Genomic DNA, 19,357 nt, shown 5'->3' with positions numbered 1-19,357 from the left:
TGAAGCCCAGGATTAATGGGCTGTGCCGGATTGACATCATTGGCATTGGCAAAAATCTTCGAAAACTAATTTTGACAGCTAACCCAAAACATTGAGAGAGTTTTCATTGAAACAAAACAGTATTTACGTATAAGAATTTTCCAACATATATTTGAATTTGAAGAATGAATCGAAATAAATACAGAATAGTGAAATCGATGAGTGTCTATAGGAATTGTCTTGAAAATGATTTTCATTTCGGATCAGCTGTGGCAGGCTCCAAATCGGGAGCTCAGCTTGGGAAGCTCGCCGGGAATTTGACCTCGGAAGTGGGTCCACTCCTTCTGGTAGTATTGCTAAAGTGCCCCGGATCACTGTCGTCGGTTCTTGCGACGTCCTGAAAAGAAAAGAGTTTAAAAAATTTCTAAAATATCATACTATCTATTGTCCTCACCTGTTGAGGATCCACGACTGGCCGCTGCGAGCACGAGACCTGCTATGACGACGTCTTTGGGCCCTGGGACGTCCTCCATCATTAGCTTCCGGTTCGCACTAGACGGCGGTGGCTGCCTGCCGGAACGCGATGAGCTCGACTACGCCTTCGGCTGCCTGGTTCTGACTTGGCCATGGTCTGCTTCGTGCTCTGCTTGGGAACACCCCGCCGGTTGATGGAGGTTTCCATCAGTAGCTTCTCCCGGAAGAGACGTCAACGGGTCAACGAAGCCAGCACCACCTTCCGAACGCGTGTCCTCCCGATCAGTCTTGAACTTCTTCTCCTTCACGAATAACGATGAGGACTTGGTAGCTGGAGCCGAGTTCTCCTTATCCTTGTCCCTGTCCCGGTCTCCGGTTAGTTTGGCACGTGAGCTGGCGGTGCTGCGCTTATGCAGGCTGCTGAAATTGTCCTCCTTTGCGTTCTCCGCCAGACGCTCCTCATACTTAATGAGCTTGCGCAAGTCTATATCGGGATGGGATCGGATCAAAAATCAGAGAGTCATTAGCTGGGAGGTGGGAAGGTGGGTGAACATATGGATAAGATGGCGGCAGGTGCAGGATGGAGAAAGGTGGAGGGGAGCAGATAGAAACCCAGAATTAAAATCATTTTTCTAAAATTTTCAACTTAAATCTTTTGCCAATTTTAATAAATTTTAAATCTAAAAAAAAACTAGGCCCAAATAAATAATTTTAACTTCCAATTTGGATAAAAAATAATTGAAAAGTTTTGCCAGTTGAATAAAAACTATCGTGTATTTTTAATTTAATATTTAATAATAATAATTTACTATTTGTTTTATTATTTTTACAATTGCTTTTGGTTTTTTTATACCCTTGCAGAGGGTATTATAATTTTGGTCAAAAGTGTTCAACGCAGTGAAGGAGACATCTCCGACCCTATAAAGTATATATATTCTTGATCAGGATCACCTCCTGAGTCGATATGAGCATGTCCGTCTGTCCGTCTGTCTGTTGGTTTCTACGCAAACTAGTCTCTCAGTTTTGGAGCTATCGAGTTGAAACTTTGCACACACTTCTTTTCCTTGCAGGTAGTATATAAGTCGAACGGCCGGGATCGGTCGACTATATCCTATAGCTGCCATATAACTGATTGATCGTAAATGCCATAACTTTGGTGATTTTTATCGGACCAAAATAATTCAATATGCCAAATTTCAAATTTCAAAAAGGATCAGCCGACTATATACGATCCGCTATATATCTAATAATATAAGATACGTGGCGCCACTAGCGGACTGCGACTGAACTGCAAGGGTATATCAACTTCGGCTCCGCCCGAAGTTAGCTTTCCTTTCTTGATTTGTATCAAGTTTAATTTATTTTTTATTTCTGTTACATAGTAGTTTACTTTCGCCTATCTTTAATTTTTTTTTTGAGCGTTGACTTGATATTAGTACATGGCTAAAAAATAATAAAAACGTTTGGAAATAGAAACGAAAAAATGGATCTTTACTACTTAATAACTAGGATTTGAAAATGAGAAGTTCTTTTTTGGAATTGTCCGAAATAGTTAATGTGCTTTTTTGCATTTAATTTTATGTATTTGTATTTAGGGAAGGAATATTTGAGCTAAACTAAATTTAAACTATGACTTATTTACATATCGCTGTGTGTGATCTTTTTGCTTAAAAAATTAAAAAATTGACAAAAATAAATAAAAACTTTTGGAGACTCTGCATCGAATTGGTTTTAATATTTAACAAATAAATCGTAATGGCAGTGATAAAGTAACATTATAATTTCCAACTTCCCATTTCGCCAAATTTAATCCGAAAATTGAATTGGGAACAGAGTACTCGCTTTTTTGGAGGGAATTGTGGCCTAAAAATACCTATAAACTGAAACTTATCGTCTCTGTACACACTAAAGTCTAAAAGTGATCGGTGCTGAATGATGACCGTGATGACCTGCTCCCCAAATTGGCAGGACTATTATGAAGATGATGATGGTGGATGATGGAGCTGATCCGATGGCTCAGCGACGGTAACGAAATCGCCGAAACGGTGCCTGCAGCCGCCGGCAGGTGACACGCACCTCCTTCTTGAGGAACTGCGAAATGGCCAGGGATTTGACCGCCGCACAACTGCTGGCCGCCTTCCCATTGTTCGGCGGCGCATACTTGGAGATCTCGAACTTCCGCTTTGGTGTCGTTTTGGTGTGGCTGCTGCTGCTGTTGGTGGGGACAGTGCTCGTCCTTCTCTTCTTCCTCGTCCTCCTCCTCGACATCCGTGTGGGTGGCCTCGATTTCCGCCTCATCGTCCTGCTGTTGATCCACCGAGTCGGCCATCGTTTCATCCACCTCGGTCAGACTTTCGTTTTCATTGTCGGCCGTATCATCCACGTCGGTGGCCGGTGGCGTCATGGCGGCGCCTTCTCGAGGATTCTGCTTTCCATCTGCCGTTCTCCCCGGCCCACCTCCGCCTTCATCTCCCTCTGGATCTCCACCACCACCCTCATCATCATCATCCTCCTTGCTCAACAGCTTTTCCCGGGTGGCCGATGTAGTAGTGGTCGTGGTGGTGGTCTGCTCCTCCTCCGTTTCCATTGGCTCCTGATTAACGGGGCATCTCCACCAGGCCCATCTTCTGGAAGTTGATCCTCTCCTCGGGCATGGAACGATTACCGCCAAATCCCCCAGCATTGCGTCGCCTGTGTGCCTTCGGCCAGCCGGTGCGGTTGGACTTCAAGCTCTTCCGCTTTTTGTAGTATCTGGAATACAGGTTTAGGCTGTTGTTCATCCGCCGACTGGCGCTCGGCAGACCGCTCTTGGCCGGATCCTCCTCATCATCCCCACTGCCCATGAGCGAATCGCAGAGGTCGAACTCGCTGGTGAAGCAATCGGTGGGCGGAGGTGTCTGCAGATTGGATTGCCTTTCCTGGGCCTCCACTCCCGACGATGACGAAGAAGGTTCTTCGACCTCTAGATCGTATTCCCGGCCAGCCAACTCCAGGTATTTGTCTAGCTGCCAGGCAACCAACCCGGGATGACTGTACTGCATTGCCTGATACAAGGCTTTGAAGACGGAACGACTCCATCTCGTACTCGAGCACACCTTTCTTACTTGGCAGCTTGCGAACTCCCCGGAACGACCCGACACTTGGCTGCTGTTGTACGGTCTGTTGTGGCGGCCGCCCAACACAACCAGTGCCCTGGACGTTGACCCTTCTCTTCCGCGAAGCCTTCGCCTCCCGTCGGATCGCCGTGGAGACGGCGAATTCCAAGCGGCGGGAGTAACTGTGGCTGTAGCTCTGATTGGCGGTGGAGGGCGGAATGCGGCGACTCCGGATGGGTGACGCCGTGGCTGGCATGGGCGCTGGCGGCGAATGATAGTACTTGTTTTGGCCACGCCGGCATCCGCTTCACAGACTCGCTGGTTTGGGTGGCTGGACAACCACAGGCGGAAGGGGCGGCTCTTCAGGCCTCGGAGTTCGTTTTGATCTGCGAAAAATAAAAAAGCCCGCCGATAGAAATGCCGCGGGAATTGGAGAGAAGTTAACGGCGAGAGCAGAGGAGCGAAGGAATAACGGCAGGAAGCGCGATTTGCAAGGATTAACGGGCGCCTCTGGCACTATATAAGAAGAGCCCCTGGAGCAAATCGAGACCGAGTCTTCTAGGGAAGCTGGAAGAGTTGAGTGAAAGACCCCCGTGGTAAGTCTGACATTCAAGCGGGAAAGTTCCCTTGGAGAATTAGAGTATAGGCTGAAGAACCCCCCGTGGGTAACTCCGACAGTCTCAAGTGCGGGATTTAAAGCGAGTGCGAAAGGACCTGCGATCAGTAGCTTAAGGACCCCCTGTGGGTAAATCTGGTGGCGGTACGCGAATCAGCCAAGGAGTAGAAATCAAGGAGCAAGTAGGAAAAGGATCAAGGATCCACGGCGGAACTGAAGCCCAAGGTAACGACAGGATCAGCGAAGGAAGAAACAACAGAAGCGGCGACAACGAGGGAACAGCGACGACGAGGGAGCAGCGACGTCAGAGAGCAGCGACGACGAGGGAGCAGCGACGGCACAGGCCCTGCAGCTGGAGCACGTGAGTCCAAACGGAGGGAACCGTGAGCCGTTTCGGCGCCAGGTACCAAGACCGCACGTCCTGCTGGGCGCAAGCTTTGGGAGGGCGTGTGTATTGGCACCAATCTGGAGCGGGGATCGGGGTCGACGGGAGGACAAGCGGTCGGTCGGCTGAGCTAAGCAGCCGGTGAGATTCACCCTTTTGTAAATTTATCACAATAAAGGGGATATTTATTAACGGAGCACCCTGTGTTATTTCTGGGCTCGGGCAATCACGTCGAATATATAAATTCGATGGAACGTTCCCCCAAACTCTGTGAGCTAGCCGCGGCATTTGTTTCTAGCAAAAGTTAAGAAAAAACAGTTCGTTACAATCTTATGTATAAAATTTCATAAGGATCGGACGACTATATCCTATAGCTGTCATAGAATCGATCGGAATTGGTATAACTTTGGTGTTTCTTAAGTTAGAAAGATCGGACTTGGTACAGATTCCATTTTGGGCAAAATAATCTGATTTGTCAAATTTCATAGGGATCGGCCAACAATTTTCAATAGCCGCCATATAACTGAACGATCGGAAATGGAACAACCTTAACTGCAAGGGTATATCAACTTTGGTTTCGCCCGAAGTTAGCTTTCCTTTCTTGTTTTTGTTAGGTAATTTCCCTATTTTTATTAGCTTCTTTCTTCGTGTTTATAAATTTTTAACCTTTTTTTATTTACTATCTGTCTTTTTCCCTACATCTATATTATTCTATCTTCAATATCTAACACTTTGTAGACCTATTTACGTATATATGTATATGTATTTATACATTCACAGTACATATGCGATATGAATGCATGCTACAAAATTACTAATATTACGAAAGAGGGTAAATAATTATCGAAAATAACTAAACAAAGAATGATGGTAGTTGCCGGTGGGCTGATGCACGAAAACGGATTGTGTTTATTTTTTCTAGGAAAATATGCAATTGCTGAATGCAATTTGAAAATTTTAGATGTGACATATATTTCGAAAGATTTAAGTTTTAAAGCAATGTTAAAAACTTACGCAAAAAGGTAATCAAAGAGCTGGTAAACTCGATAACTCGCCTCATCAGGGAACTTCTAGCGTAACGTTGCTGACCAACTAAACTTTAGATTCCTAACGAGGAGAATCACAGAATTCTCCAAAGATAGAATCGCTATAAGCCAAAAGTAAAAACTATTATATGTATCAGCTTAAAAGCAGGAAAGGATTCCAAGCGGTAATAAAAGGAATTTAATCTAACGTAAAAATTCTGTAAAGAACAGGAATAATTAAGTTCCGCAGCATATGTTTAAAATCAAAATACGTTTTACAGATTGTATGTGACCCCGGTGCACTTTATATTCAGGCCTCCAGACACACGATCCATACTCAAGTATCGGGCGGACCAAAGATGGGTATACATTTTTAGTGAAATCATTATACTTGTTCAGAGGGTATTATAATTTTGGTCAAAAGTGTGCAACGCAGGAGGACAGGAGACATCTCCGGCCCCATAAAGTATATATATTCTTGATCATATTCTTGATATATATTCTGGATCTCCTCCTGGGCGATATAAGAAAGTTAAGTGCTTAAATGCTGACACAATTAAGTGTTCGAACGTTGACTTCAAATTCCGATCAACCCAGCAACATTGCAACACAATTGTGATACAATGTTGCCCAATAGTAACAATCGTCTTCTAAGAAATATCAATAATCACATCCGCCGTCGAAATCTGCTGACCACGCGCTGTGTAAGCGATCACCAATAAATTCTGCCGACAACGCTCTGACAACGTTCTGCCAGTTGCAGCCACTCCACATAGCTAGCTTAGGGTATAAAAGAAAAATGTAAATCAGAAAAGTTCAGTTCCCAGTAAAGAGTCAACGTTAAACTAAAAAAATTAACTGGCGCCCGAGCAGGGACCTCGGGGAGAATCGATTAAGTCCGATTCAAGTGACAAGCACCCAAGTGGCAGTGCTTAATACGATAAAGTTTGAATTTACTTCGGCAGTGCTTTAACTAGATTAAGTTCAGGTTAGCGAGGATTATCCTTTCACGAACCCGATCGACATACCCGGAATCGGCGGACCACTGTCTTGTAAGGCAAGCCCCGCAGGACAACTTCTAAACCGTGTGAGCTTCAGGATCCTGAGAAGGATACAAAAGGTAGAAATCCGAGCCACCAAGAAGTGTGGACGCATCATCAAAGTTAAGTGATAAGTGAAAATGAATAAAAAGAATCACAGAGATATGAAAATAAATTAAGTGAAAATTAAATGTTGGCACCTAGTGCCAAGACCTACTACCCAATATACATACTTAGTAATTTGATCCAATCAATATGCATCAGCATGTTGCAATATACAAACCCACTAACCTATTAGCAATAAGCATAAACAATATCCAACCTAATAACCCAGCACTAGAAGACGGCGCCAGAAGCAGAAATCAGCATTATCAGCAAGAAGAATGACCGACTGACCAAAAACCAAGTAAAACCCAAGCAGGTGCTAGCAATGCATAAACAAGCAATCTGAATCAGCAGACTCAGAGGTGGGTGACCCTGGCATTAACATTAGTTTGAGCACGTCCATAACATTGACCTTCCGTAGATTTAAGTATGTATAATTTAGCATCTTATATAAGAATTGTTCTTCTGAAATAAAGATAGTTGCGAGATCAGAGTCAATAGTCTCGTTACTCAGTGCTGAAACTACGGCACTTAAAATTGACCTACTTCATGTGATCCTGTGTAAAACGATTCACAAAGTAGGAATCTCTAAAACTATCTACTTCGCGTGGCTCCAGTGTAAACGGACCACCAGGAGATCCCGCGGCATACCAGTCTATTTCGAGTGTTTGCTCCGTGAAACGGACCACCAGTAGACCCCGCGTTACCTAACCTACTTCGAGTGTTGCTCCCGTGAAAACGGACCGCCAGTAGGATCGGCCGATAAGGAATCAGCCGAACCACGACATAAAAATCAGCATCAACATAAAACCCCGCGATTGCACCTCCGTTTGTAATACCACCAGTAGAAATTTCAAAGTTTGACGGAGACTACCGGCATTGGCTACGATTCTACGAAATTTTTACGGAATGCATCAAGACTACAAGTATAGACCGATGCAGTAAAAATTCCGTCATTTGGAGAATCATGTAACAGGTGAAGCACAAAATCTAATCGCAACTCGATGGTCGGACAGACCAGTTACCAGTATGCATGGCAACGACTAAAGAATCGATACCAAAATGAACGCCTGTTGATTAAACCCGCGATCCAAGAGCTTTTCGAACACCCCAGAACAATTGGATCAGCGGACCAGCTGCGCAGCTTACATGATACCGTGCTCCGAACGGTCGCCACACTCAACGCACTCAAAGTGTCAACAGACAACTGGGAGCCAATCTTGATACACATCATTGAGAAAAGATTGGATCCACACGCGCTGTCAGCTCTAGAACTAGCCATCACCGATCCAACCAATCGACAATCTCTGAAGGAGATGTTAGAAAACCTTGAGCGTCAGGCAACCAGTCAAGTAATAATGAAGAAAAATACGTCGACCGCACCACTTCGATCCAGTTCATCACAAGTGGTGTGCTCAGCCACAGCCCTGCATACAGATAAGCCCACCGTTCTGTTACCAACCGCCCAAGTGGCAATACATGGACGAGCCGGACCCCCTCAGCAATGCCGCACACTCCTAGATTCTGGATCACAGATTAACATAATCACCGAAGGATGGCTGACACACTTGGACTACAATTGGAGCCATCAACCCTGAACATCGCTGCACTGGGAGGAACAACTAAAAGATCATGAAAAAAGCTGTGGTGACCCTATCAACATTAACCACTGACTTCGAAGATCAAATCACGTCGTTGTACTACCGGAAATAATGCCCAATCAACCATCCCACCCTATTCAAGCGCCAAGAAATATCTCACCTCAGTTGCGCTTAGCCGATCCTGAATTTACGCAGCCCCAGAATATTGACCTGTTGTTGGGCGCCAAAATCATCTACCAGCTTATGAGGCCACAACAGACATATTTGGGAGAAGGACAGCCACTACTAAAAAATACCGCGCTTGGATGGATTGTGATGGGGCCAGTGCGACCGGAATAAGCTCCTAATATCAAGGCAGAACAAGTCGTCGGTAATACGGCGGCTTGGACACCGGAAGCTAACGAGCCACGACAAAGTTTGATTTCATGCATCGGCAAGGAGCAAATAGTAAAATCCGGAAGATTACATAGTTCTTTACTCATTGCGGATCAACAAGGAGAGCCGCAGACGGACCCCAAACCACAAGCCCAAGGTTGTCAACTCACAACTGAAGAACACAGAGTGCAAGGGCCAGTAACCAAGGAAATTTAAGAAGTAGAAGTCACCTCCTATCTGGCATGGGTAACATGCATCTCCAAAAGGGAGCAAGAAGCAAGGTCAGGAGAGGACCAAGAGTCCTGTATGCGCACTGACCAACCAGAAAGAAGGTCTAGTACTTCGTGGGATGCCCAAGGAGAATGGTTACGAGGGCGCGCAACAATGCGAAGGAGACAACAGGTCGGATAGAATTATTAATAACATAAGGTATTAACATAAGATTTTTAGTAGTTTTAAGATCCACAATATTTTTATTGCAAGGGTACACATCGGTTCACTGTGACGGTCCAATAACAACGCACAGCCTTATTGGATTGAGTCCCTCAATGGGGAAGCAGAATGTTGGCACCTAGTGCCAAGACCTACTACCCAATATGCACACTTAGTAATTTGATCCAATCAATATGCATCAGCATGTTGCAATATACAAACCCACTAACCTATTAGCAATAAGCATCAACAATATCCAACCTAATAACCCAGCACTAGTAGACGGCGCCAGAAGCAGAAATCAGCATTATCAGCAAGAAGAATGATAGACTGACCAAAAACCAAGTAAAACCTAAGCATGTGCTAGCAATGCATAAACAAGCAATCTAAGTCAGCAGACTCAGAGGTGGGTGACCCTGGCATTAACATTAGTTTGAGCACGACCATAACATTGACCTTCCGTAGATTTAAGTATGTATAATTTAGCATCTTATATAAGGATTGTTCTTCGGAAATAAAGATAGTTGCGAGATCAGAGTCAATAGTCTCGTTACTCAGTGCTGAAACTACGGCACTTAAAATTGGACCTACTTCATGTGATCCTGTGTAAAACGATTCACAAAGTAGGACTCTCTAAAAACTATCTACTTCGCGTGGCTCCAGTGTAAACGGACCACGAGGAGATCCCGCGGCTACCAGTCTATTTCGAGTGTTGCTCCCGTGAAACGGACCACCAGTAGACCCGCATTACCTAACCTACTTCGAGTGTTGCTCCCGTGAAACGGACCGCCAGTAGGATCGGCCGATAAGGAATCAGCCGAACCACCATACCACCGGTACTTGAGGAAAACCAGCCCACGACTTCAAGCACCCCACATCAACTGCAGCCTGATCACAGCAAGCGCCTGGTCAATTCGAGCAGTCCCTTGCAGAATCCAGGTAAATTTAGTCAGACTATTTACGGTCTTTGACTACGACTCCGGGACTACCGCTACTCCCGCGAGTTCAAGTTTGACGTCGTTGCCGCATAACGCAACGAATTTTTGAATATTACACACAATACGTAATAAATTAACAGGTAAAGCCGACGCCGCGTTAGAATATTATAATGTCCCACTAAGTTGGAAAGCAATTTCCAAATGCCGCACACTACACTATGCTGATAAACGAGACGTAGGTACTTTAGAGTATTAAATGACCACCATAATTCAGGTTCAGAATCAATCAGTAGAGGAATTTCCATCAGGCAATTCATACTCATTTATCTCTCATTTTAAATAACATAGGTATAGAGTTTAGGTCATGAAGCAGAACAGCTAATGACCAAGTGTATCGAGACAAAGCATTGGATACTTTTGTCCGAGCGCTTAGAGGAGACTTGTCAAGATTCCTAGGCATGAAGGTACCAACGGATCTTCCTTCAGCACTACATTTATGCTGAAGCTAGAAAACCAAGCATATCGTAATAACAACACAACATCGGGAAACAACACAATTTTAGAAGCATCCCTCAAAAAACTACCACTTCGACCACGTCCTTCACAAATCTTTAATTATTCAAGTATCAACCTAAGACCACAGATAACACCTGGAAACGTTCAAAACCAGAATCCATTCTTTATGGCCCGACAATTTAATAACAATACTGGACAGCCACCAATGCGTACTCTATTTAATAATTTCACACAAATGGGACCATATCGAACTGCAACACAGCCATTTCGTCCGTCTACACCAAAGCCACAGCCCCGACCCGAACCAATGGACATTGATAGAAGGGAACAGACCTGACCACAGACAACTACGAACAAATGGTCGCAGCTCAAGATGAGCAAATTCAGTACGAAGACCCGCTTGAGGAATACACTGAAGCCATTGATGAAGTTGATAAAGAATCTCAATATGGTTTTTTTTAGAATTTTTTAGAATAACCGACTCCTCATTACCATATTTCGAGTGTAAAGTGAGGAGCGGGCAGTTACTCAAAATACTAATAGATACAGGATCCAATAGAAATTATATTTAGAATAAATTAGTGGCAAACCTATTGCCAAATAAAAACCCATTCCGTGCTGCTTCCGATGGAGGTGATGTACACATTACACATTAGAAAATGGCAAACTTATTCAATGACTCAAACGCAATAGTAAAATTCTTTTTACTACCTACTTTAAAAACTTTTGATGCGGTATTAGGAAATGACAGTTTTAAAAAGAGCTAGGAGCAATAATTGATACTGACGGAAAACTAATGTATCTCAAAAACGGCACAATTGTCAACATAAAAGAAAAGAAATTCGAAGCAGTAAATACCATAATACCCGTATAGAACATTAACGAATAGTCAAAAATTCAAGTTGGGTGAAATTTAAAAAAAATTTCAAAACCTGTTCGCAGATCCTGATATAAAACTTATTTATATTGTTAATGTCAGAGCAGAAATTCGTACAAAACACAGACACACCAATATATTCAAAATTCTATCAATACCCTATGTCACTAAAAGATGAAGTGGCCAAACAAATTAAAGAATTGTTAGACAACGAAATGATTCGCCCTTCTAAATCACCAAATAATTCACCCGTTTGGATCGTACCAAAGGAAACTAGACTCCTCAAAGGTAAAAAAGTACAGACTGGTCATTGACTACAGGAAACTAAATAGCGTAACTATAGCAGACAGATACCCCATACCTGATATCAACAACGTAATAGATACCTGATATCAACAACGAAAAAACTGCATTTTCTGTAAATAACGGAAAATAAGAGTTCACCCGATTACCCTTTAACCTAAAAAACGCCTCGTACAATATTCCAACGCGCCCTCAATGATAGTCTCAGGGAACACATAGGCAAGATTTGTTACATTTATATCGACGATATAATTGTTTTCAGCCAGGATGAAGAATCTTTTTATAACGACCTCGATAAAATTTTCAAAACACTTGTTACAGCCAACATAAAGTGTCAGTTAGACAAATGCGAAATTCTTAAGACCCAAGTAGAATTTCGCGGGTTTGTAATAACTGATAATGGAATACAAAAAAATCCAACAAAAGTTGAAGCCATAGTTAACTATCCTTGTCCAAGAACTCTTAAAGAACTACGCTCCTTCCTAGGGCTGTAAGGATACTATAGGAGATTCATAGCAGGATATGCAACAATGGGCAAAACCTTCAACAACATTACTCAGGGGGGAGGATGGTCGTAAATCAAAGAAAGCCTCAAGTAAAAAAGTTATCGAATTAATTAAGACGCCTCAGATTATGCTAATAAAATCAATTAGATTAATGTCTAAAAACAATAAGCCAAAAGCTTCATATCTAGAACTCTATCGAACACTGAAGAAAAGTACGAAACAGCGAAAAAAGAAATGTTAGCAATATGTTGGGCGGTTAAATCATTTAACGGATATCTATACGGCGGTTCTAAGGTTAAGATCTATACAGATCACGAACCCCTTACCCATGATTGGTACCTGGAAAGGTGGCGTAGCCATAAAACGATGGAAATCCTATCTTGATGAATATAATAAGGAACTACTGTACAAACCGGGAAGGGAAAATATAGTGGCGGATGCGTTATCCAGACCTCCCAAAAGAATAGAGATAGACTCCACAATCACACTGCACAGTGCTGATGGTTCAACCACAATTTAATATTCAGCGTAAAACGTGCCAATAAATGTATTCAAGAATCAAATATTCATTTACAAAGAAAACCCTCCAGACTACAATTTACAATACCCTTTCCTACCTTTAAATAGACCCTTTATCAAGATCAGATTCACTAACATACTGGCAAAAGACTTGACAGGACAAACAGAACAAGAGAAGCCCTATTTTACTAACCCGACAATAGAGCTCAGGAAGTGAACATGAAAACAAATTCCAAATCTCAGAAAAATACTACTTCCCTAAAATAAAACAGAAAATATTAGCTCTTGTAAAATAATGTCTAATCTGCAAATTAGGCAATATGACAGGCATCCCACAAATCCAGAAATAGCTAAAATTCCAATTCCAGAGTTTCCTGGACATACCATTCATATTGATATTTTCTCTACCGAAAAACTCTTAGTATTAACAGAAATTGATAAATTTTCCAAATTAGCACAGGCAAGAATCATAAAATCCAAAGCGACAGAAGACGTTAAAACAACCCCTACTCGACATATTATTTTACTATGGAGTGCCGAAATGTGTAGAATCGATAACGAGAGATCTCTAAATTCAGCCACCATAACGTTTATGATGAAGGACCAACTAGGTATACAGATTTCCACACCCCCTCCATATAAAAGCTCAGTAAGCGGGAAAATAGAAAGGTTTCACTCTACATTATCAGAATTATGAGTATAATTATTACATACTTTCTGTAACAAATCAAAGACCATTAGAAACTTTTTTTGGAAGAAACGTAGAATATAGAAAACCTCAAGCAAAAACAAACAATAGACTTAAAAATCTTAATAAACGACGCAAGGACACTGTAACATACACACCCGGTCAGGAAATATTTGTAAAAATCAGAACCAGGCTATGTTCAAAACTTTCACCCCGTTTTAAGAAAGAAATTGTTAAAGAAAAATGGAAATACGAGAGTCCTTACTGAAGCAGGAGAGTTGTTCATAAGAGTAACAACAAAAGTAGTCAACGTAATGTTGTAATTGTCCAAAAACTACTTAAGAGAGATAGTGTTGAGCTATCAGCGTTTTGATAGCGACCGAATTAATAAAGGCTCACAATTCAATTTCAATTATTTTTATTGGGTCAATTTATTCCCAAAACAACGGCAGCGGCCGATCCAACAAAACCGAATATACAAGTGGCATAAACCTAAGAGCTTGCGCAGAAGCTCCATCATAGCTCCCAAAGTGCTTGCGCTACAAAAGAACAACAAAGCGCATGCGGGCAATTAGTGGACCTCTCTGCGGCTAGTTACACTGAGAGACTTAAATAGAAATAATTATGATATTTTGATGCTGCATAAGTCCCACAGATAGTAAACATAAAAATATGCCGTTCAATGGGCTAAATCAAATTAGTAAACACACTCATGAAATAAAAGAATGTCTATAAAATCTTTACAAAAAACAATTTGACTGCATTATCAGTAGAAGAAATGTTAGAATTTGTGGATGTTACAGTTTTACACAACAAAAGTACAATTGTTTACATATTAAAAATATCAGAGTTAGAATCAACTAATTATGAAACCATATTGTTAAAACCTGTAGTAAGAAACAAAACTATTGTACACTTAGAGAATAACGAAATCTTTGTATTTTGGGCCAAAATATACAGTGTAAAACAAAATATATTGAATGTATAAAAAATGTAAATTGCCATTTGTACAAATGACTCCAATAGTTGCAGATCGTCTCCAAATTTTATTACTGGAGTATCTTCAGGCACTGCACATAAAAAACACCAAACACTTGCAAAACATTAAGACACATTCATCTATCAACCGCATCGCTATAATTGCAGTCCTCGGACGCACAATTATATTTATCGTAGCATCCCGGTTTTGGACAAGATCTAACGAAAAAATAATACTGCAAATCCAATCTGAGACACCAGCAATATAAAATAACGAAATGAAGACTATCAACACCCCACCCCATCCCATACTTCTAAACACCTGTTGAGGACAATGCTGACACACTTAAATTTTCGAACATTGACTTCAAATTCCGATCAACCCAGCAACACAATTGTGATACAATGTTGCCTAATAGTAACAATTGTCTTCTAAGAATTATCAATGCTGACCACGCGCTGTGGTGGGCGATCACCAATAAATTCTGCCGACAACGCTCCGACAACGTTCTGCCAGTTGCAGCCACGCCATATAGCTAGCGTAGGATATAAAACTAAAATGTACATCAGAAAAGATTCAGTTCCCAAAAAAAAGACAACGTTAAACTAAAAAAATTAACTAGCATGTCCGTCTTGTCTGTCAGTTTCTACGCAAACTAGTCTCTTAGTTTAAAGCTATCGGGTTGAAACTAGGATGTCGAAAATTTAAAAAATATCGTATCGATGATATTTTCTTATCTTCTTAATTTTATAAAAAAAATTTGGGTGATATTTAAAAATTTCACTTCAAAATATCGATATATTTGATATATTTTTTTTTATAAAAAAAATATTTTTCTCCACAATAAAAGACAAGTTTATAAAATTTATTATTATTTTTTTTTATTTATATTATTATTATACTCATACTAACTTATACTACCACTAACAAAAACTAAGCCCAATATTGGGAATTAACAGATTTAAGAAAAACCCGTTGTTTTATATGCGTATCCCTCTTCGGCTACGGGTATCGCATACTACGCATTTAATAGCAGATACCAGTCGCTCCGATGGCACCGAGCCGGGTGTTATTAAATGCCTACCTTGAAAGGCCCGGCTAGGTTGCCTTATGCGATCTCCAGTGGTTGCATTACAGATCATGTATACTTATGCTTCGTTTATCTCCTTTGTCCTTATATCCATTTTCTAAAAGAAAATAATAGTAAGTTAAGGTAAAGCTTAAAGAACAAGCGGTTTTAAAGACCACTTACCTTTAAAAGCTGCAGCAGTCTTGAAAGATTCAGTTATTGTAAGTACTATTTCAAAAATTCGCTGATGGCTAAAAATTAAAACAAATGAAAATACATATATTGTAAACCACTTGTTAAACTCCTATTTACATTGGGATGTGCATACATACCTTCTTTTGGGCGCATTTTGCAAAAATTGCGGCATGCTTGTTGCGAAAGTGCGACGACAAATTTGAAGCGTTTCCGCTCGTCTTTACGACTCTCTCGCAATGCAAACACTTTTTCAGTGCCCGCCTGATAATTTGGTGTAATTTGATTTTAACATCCATTTTTCCAAGTTGAGAACGTATCAAATTAATTTCAATATTTATTAAACTATTCACTTTAAAGATTGAAATAAAGATTGAGTGACCAAGGGAAAAAATATCAAAAAAAAAATATCGCGATTCCGATATTTGGGCAACAAAAATATCAGGATATAAATATATCATTTAAAAAAAATATATTTTATTTTGATATTTCGATATATTACACAGCCACACAAAAAAAAATATTTTTTCGGGTCTGGAGGTCAGACCATGTTTGCTATATATCCTATAGCTGCCATATAACTAATTGATTGGAAATGCCATAACTTTGGTGTTTTTTAAGTTAGAAAGATGGGACTTGGTACAGATTTCATTTTGGGCAAAATAATTTGACATGTCAAATTTCACAGGGATCGGCCGACTATATCTTAATAGCTGCTATATAACTGAACGATCGGAAATGGCACAACGATGCTATTTTTAAAGATGTTTGGGGCTTTTTCCAACATTTTTATTAGAAATTTGATTTGATGGGAAATTCTCACATGAATCGGCACACTATACCCCGATCCGATATACATATATATAATTATATAAGCTGCTAGGTAACTGCAAGGGTATATCAACCTCGGCTCCGCCCGAAGTTAGCTATCCTTTCTTGTTTTAGTTAAGTCATTAAATTCTTTTAAACAATTTTTGTAATAAATCCAATCCCATACTTTGCTTTATTAACCATGGTGAATGGTAATTTAAGTTTCAAATCTAATAGGGCACCCAAATCGTTAACCTACGGTGATCGTTCGAAGCCGTATCCACAGAGAAGGTCCGTAGTCTGGTGAGGCCTAGATTGATAAAATGCCATGAGTTTAAATTTCGATTCATTGAGTTTTAAGTATTTTGCTAAACATCAATTTTGAAATTTATCCAAATCGGATTGAAGACTAGATTGTGGACTAGTGAATAATACGAGAAAGATTAAGGTCATCAGCGTACACAAGTACTAGAGGTCTGCATAAATAGCCCAAAAAAAGACATTCAAATCAACAACGTTGAGAAATGAATTGAGTGAAATAGAATGCAGAGGCCGAAAATAAATGAATGAGTTTGGTAATATTCATTGTTTTTTTTGTATAATTCATTTAATTTTTTTATATAATTTTTCTACTTTATTTAAATTAGAATACAAAATAATGAATAATTTTGTTAAAATACCTTAATTAGTTGGGGTAACACATTTTTTTTTGGAGTATTGAATTTCTTGAATAGGAATACTGGAAAGATATGTTCCGGTTCCTTGTAATTATAATATATTTTATGTTTATAAATAATATATTTTTTAGCTCCGTTTATTATTAAGCTGCAAAAATAATGCGCACTAAAACTAAAGAAAAAATAGAGCAGATATATATGACTGTTGTGAAGTACTCTAACTCGTTCGGACTCAAAACAAGAGAAAGACATTAAGTGAGAATACTCTCTGACACTCTCACTCCCACTCTCTCAATTCGTCCTCTTGCACTCATTCATTCTATTCCATTCGAATGTTATTCTATGGCTGAGGCAATGAGAATTTATGCATGTAGACCTCTAATAAGTACAAGTGAATTAGTTAAGACTAGGGGACTCGTTAATAAAAATCTAAAAATTAAGTGTCCAAGATGACTTTCTTGAGGCGCACCAGTTTAAAAAACGCATGTTTAGGTTATTCCAGATTAGGAGTTCAGTTGGGAATCCCAAAAGATTGACTTTACTTACAAGAAGCGAATGGTGAGGGCATGTCAAGAAAGATCGAAGAGGCTTGCTTGGAAGAGGTTGTCTACAAAAACTGTGCAAAGAGATCAGACATTTCTTGATCAGTGTTCGCATATAAGTTTTTACATGTAAGCAAAGGAAGTACTTAGTGTTAATAAAGGGACTTAGTGTTAATAAAGTTATAAAACTGCTTTGGATCCTGAGTAAACTAAATACGTCCACAGCGAATATAACTCATAAAAGGTGAGTTCCAAAGTAAACAGGACTTAAAAAAAAAGACAGAACAATAGGTGTTTTTCGGCAAAATCAATTCATTTAATTCAAAATAGTCTCCTTCTGCTTTAATACAGCTTTTTGCACGGTCCAAAAGCATGTCGAACGAAGTGTTTTAGCTCGTTGCCCGGTATCGGCCGCCTAGTATGCCGGTGCAAGCCTTTTGAATGGCCTCTACGTCTGCATAACGCTTTCCTTTCATCGGTAAATGCATTTTTCGAAAAGGTAGAAGTCGCACGGTGCCATATAAGGTGAATATGGGAATGCTTAAAATGTGATTTTTGGTCAAATAGTCAGTCATAAGCGTCGATCGATGAGACGGCGCTTTATCGTGCAAATGCCAACTGCCATCTTCGCGATATTCGGGTCGAAAATGTCGAATACGGCGCACCAAACACTTTAAAACTCCAAGGTAGAATACCGCATTAACGTTTTGGCCGAGTGGAACAAATTCTTTGTAGACAATACCCTTGGAATCATAAAAACAAATCAGCATTTTCTTCACTTTTGACTTCTCCAGGCGCGATTTTTTGGGTTTCGGCTCGTCCGGCGCCATCCATTCAGCACTCTGGCGTTTCGTTTCGGGATCATATTGAAAACACCACGTTTCGTCACCAGTCACAATCTTGTAAAGGAAGTTCGGGTCTTTCTTTGCCTCTTTAATGATGTCCTTCAAATGTTGAGTTCTAAGCAATTTTTGAACGTCAGTCAATTTGTGTGGAACAAACCGTGCACACACCTTTTGTAAGCCCAAAGGTTCGGTCAAAATGCGATAAATCGATGTTTTGAAGATGTTCAATTTTATTTCCATGAATTTCAATGATGATTTCGGCTGATTTTTTATGAATTCTCACACAGGTTCGATGGAATTTTCGGTGATCACGGATTTTGGTTGGCCCACTTGTTCATCGTCATTTATGTCCTCACGACCACTATTAAAACGTTGAAACCACTCGTGCACTCTGCTACGGGATAGGCAATCATCGCCATAAACTTTTTTCATCAATTGAAACGTTTCGGTAAAAGTTTTACCAATTTTAAAACAAAATTTAATGTTGGCTTTTTGTTCGAAGCTCATTTTCGCAATAACCTCACCTCCAATGATGAAATGTCATGCAAGTTTTACTGGAAGTCGATAACGGATAGCAGATTCTAACGCACCAGTTGACATATAGATGGCGCCACTAGAGGGCGCTAGATTCAAAAAGTCCTGTTTACTTTGGAACGCACCTTGTATAACATTTTGCGTTATGCACGGAAAAGTTGTATATTCACATACCAGTAGATCGGGAAAATCAAATTCAACAAGAAAGTAAAGCTATTTTCGGACGGAGCCGAAG

The 19,357-nt window shown here is 40.5% G+C and overlaps 1 long non-coding RNA gene and 1 pseudogene across 1 annotated transcript; both read right to left on the bottom strand.

The window, feature by feature from the left end:
* Positions 1-453: 453 nt before the first annotated feature.
* On the bottom strand, positions 454-12,924 carry LOC6499468 (annotated as a pseudogene).
* Positions 12,925-15,385: 2,461 nt separating this feature from the next.
* Positions 15,386-15,945, bottom strand: LOC123257337. Its single transcript, XR_006507380.1, has 3 exons — positions 15,855-15,945; positions 15,706-15,773; positions 15,386-15,640 (listed from the first exon to the last, which is right to left on the bottom strand). It is a non-coding gene; the product is annotated as an uncharacterized LOC123257337 (long non-coding RNA).
* Between the last annotated feature and the right edge of the window lie 3,412 nt (positions 15,946-19,357).

The sequence above is a fragment of the Drosophila ananassae genome, chromosome 3R, assembly GCF_017639315.1.
Source record: "Drosophila ananassae strain 14024-0371.13 chromosome 3R, ASM1763931v2, whole genome shotgun sequence".
In the NCBI taxonomy this organism is placed as follows: Eukaryota; Metazoa; Arthropoda; class Insecta; order Diptera; family Drosophilidae; genus Drosophila; species Drosophila ananassae.
Note: the sequence above shows the minus strand (reverse complement) of the source record. Positions and strands in the feature narration are given on the sequence as shown.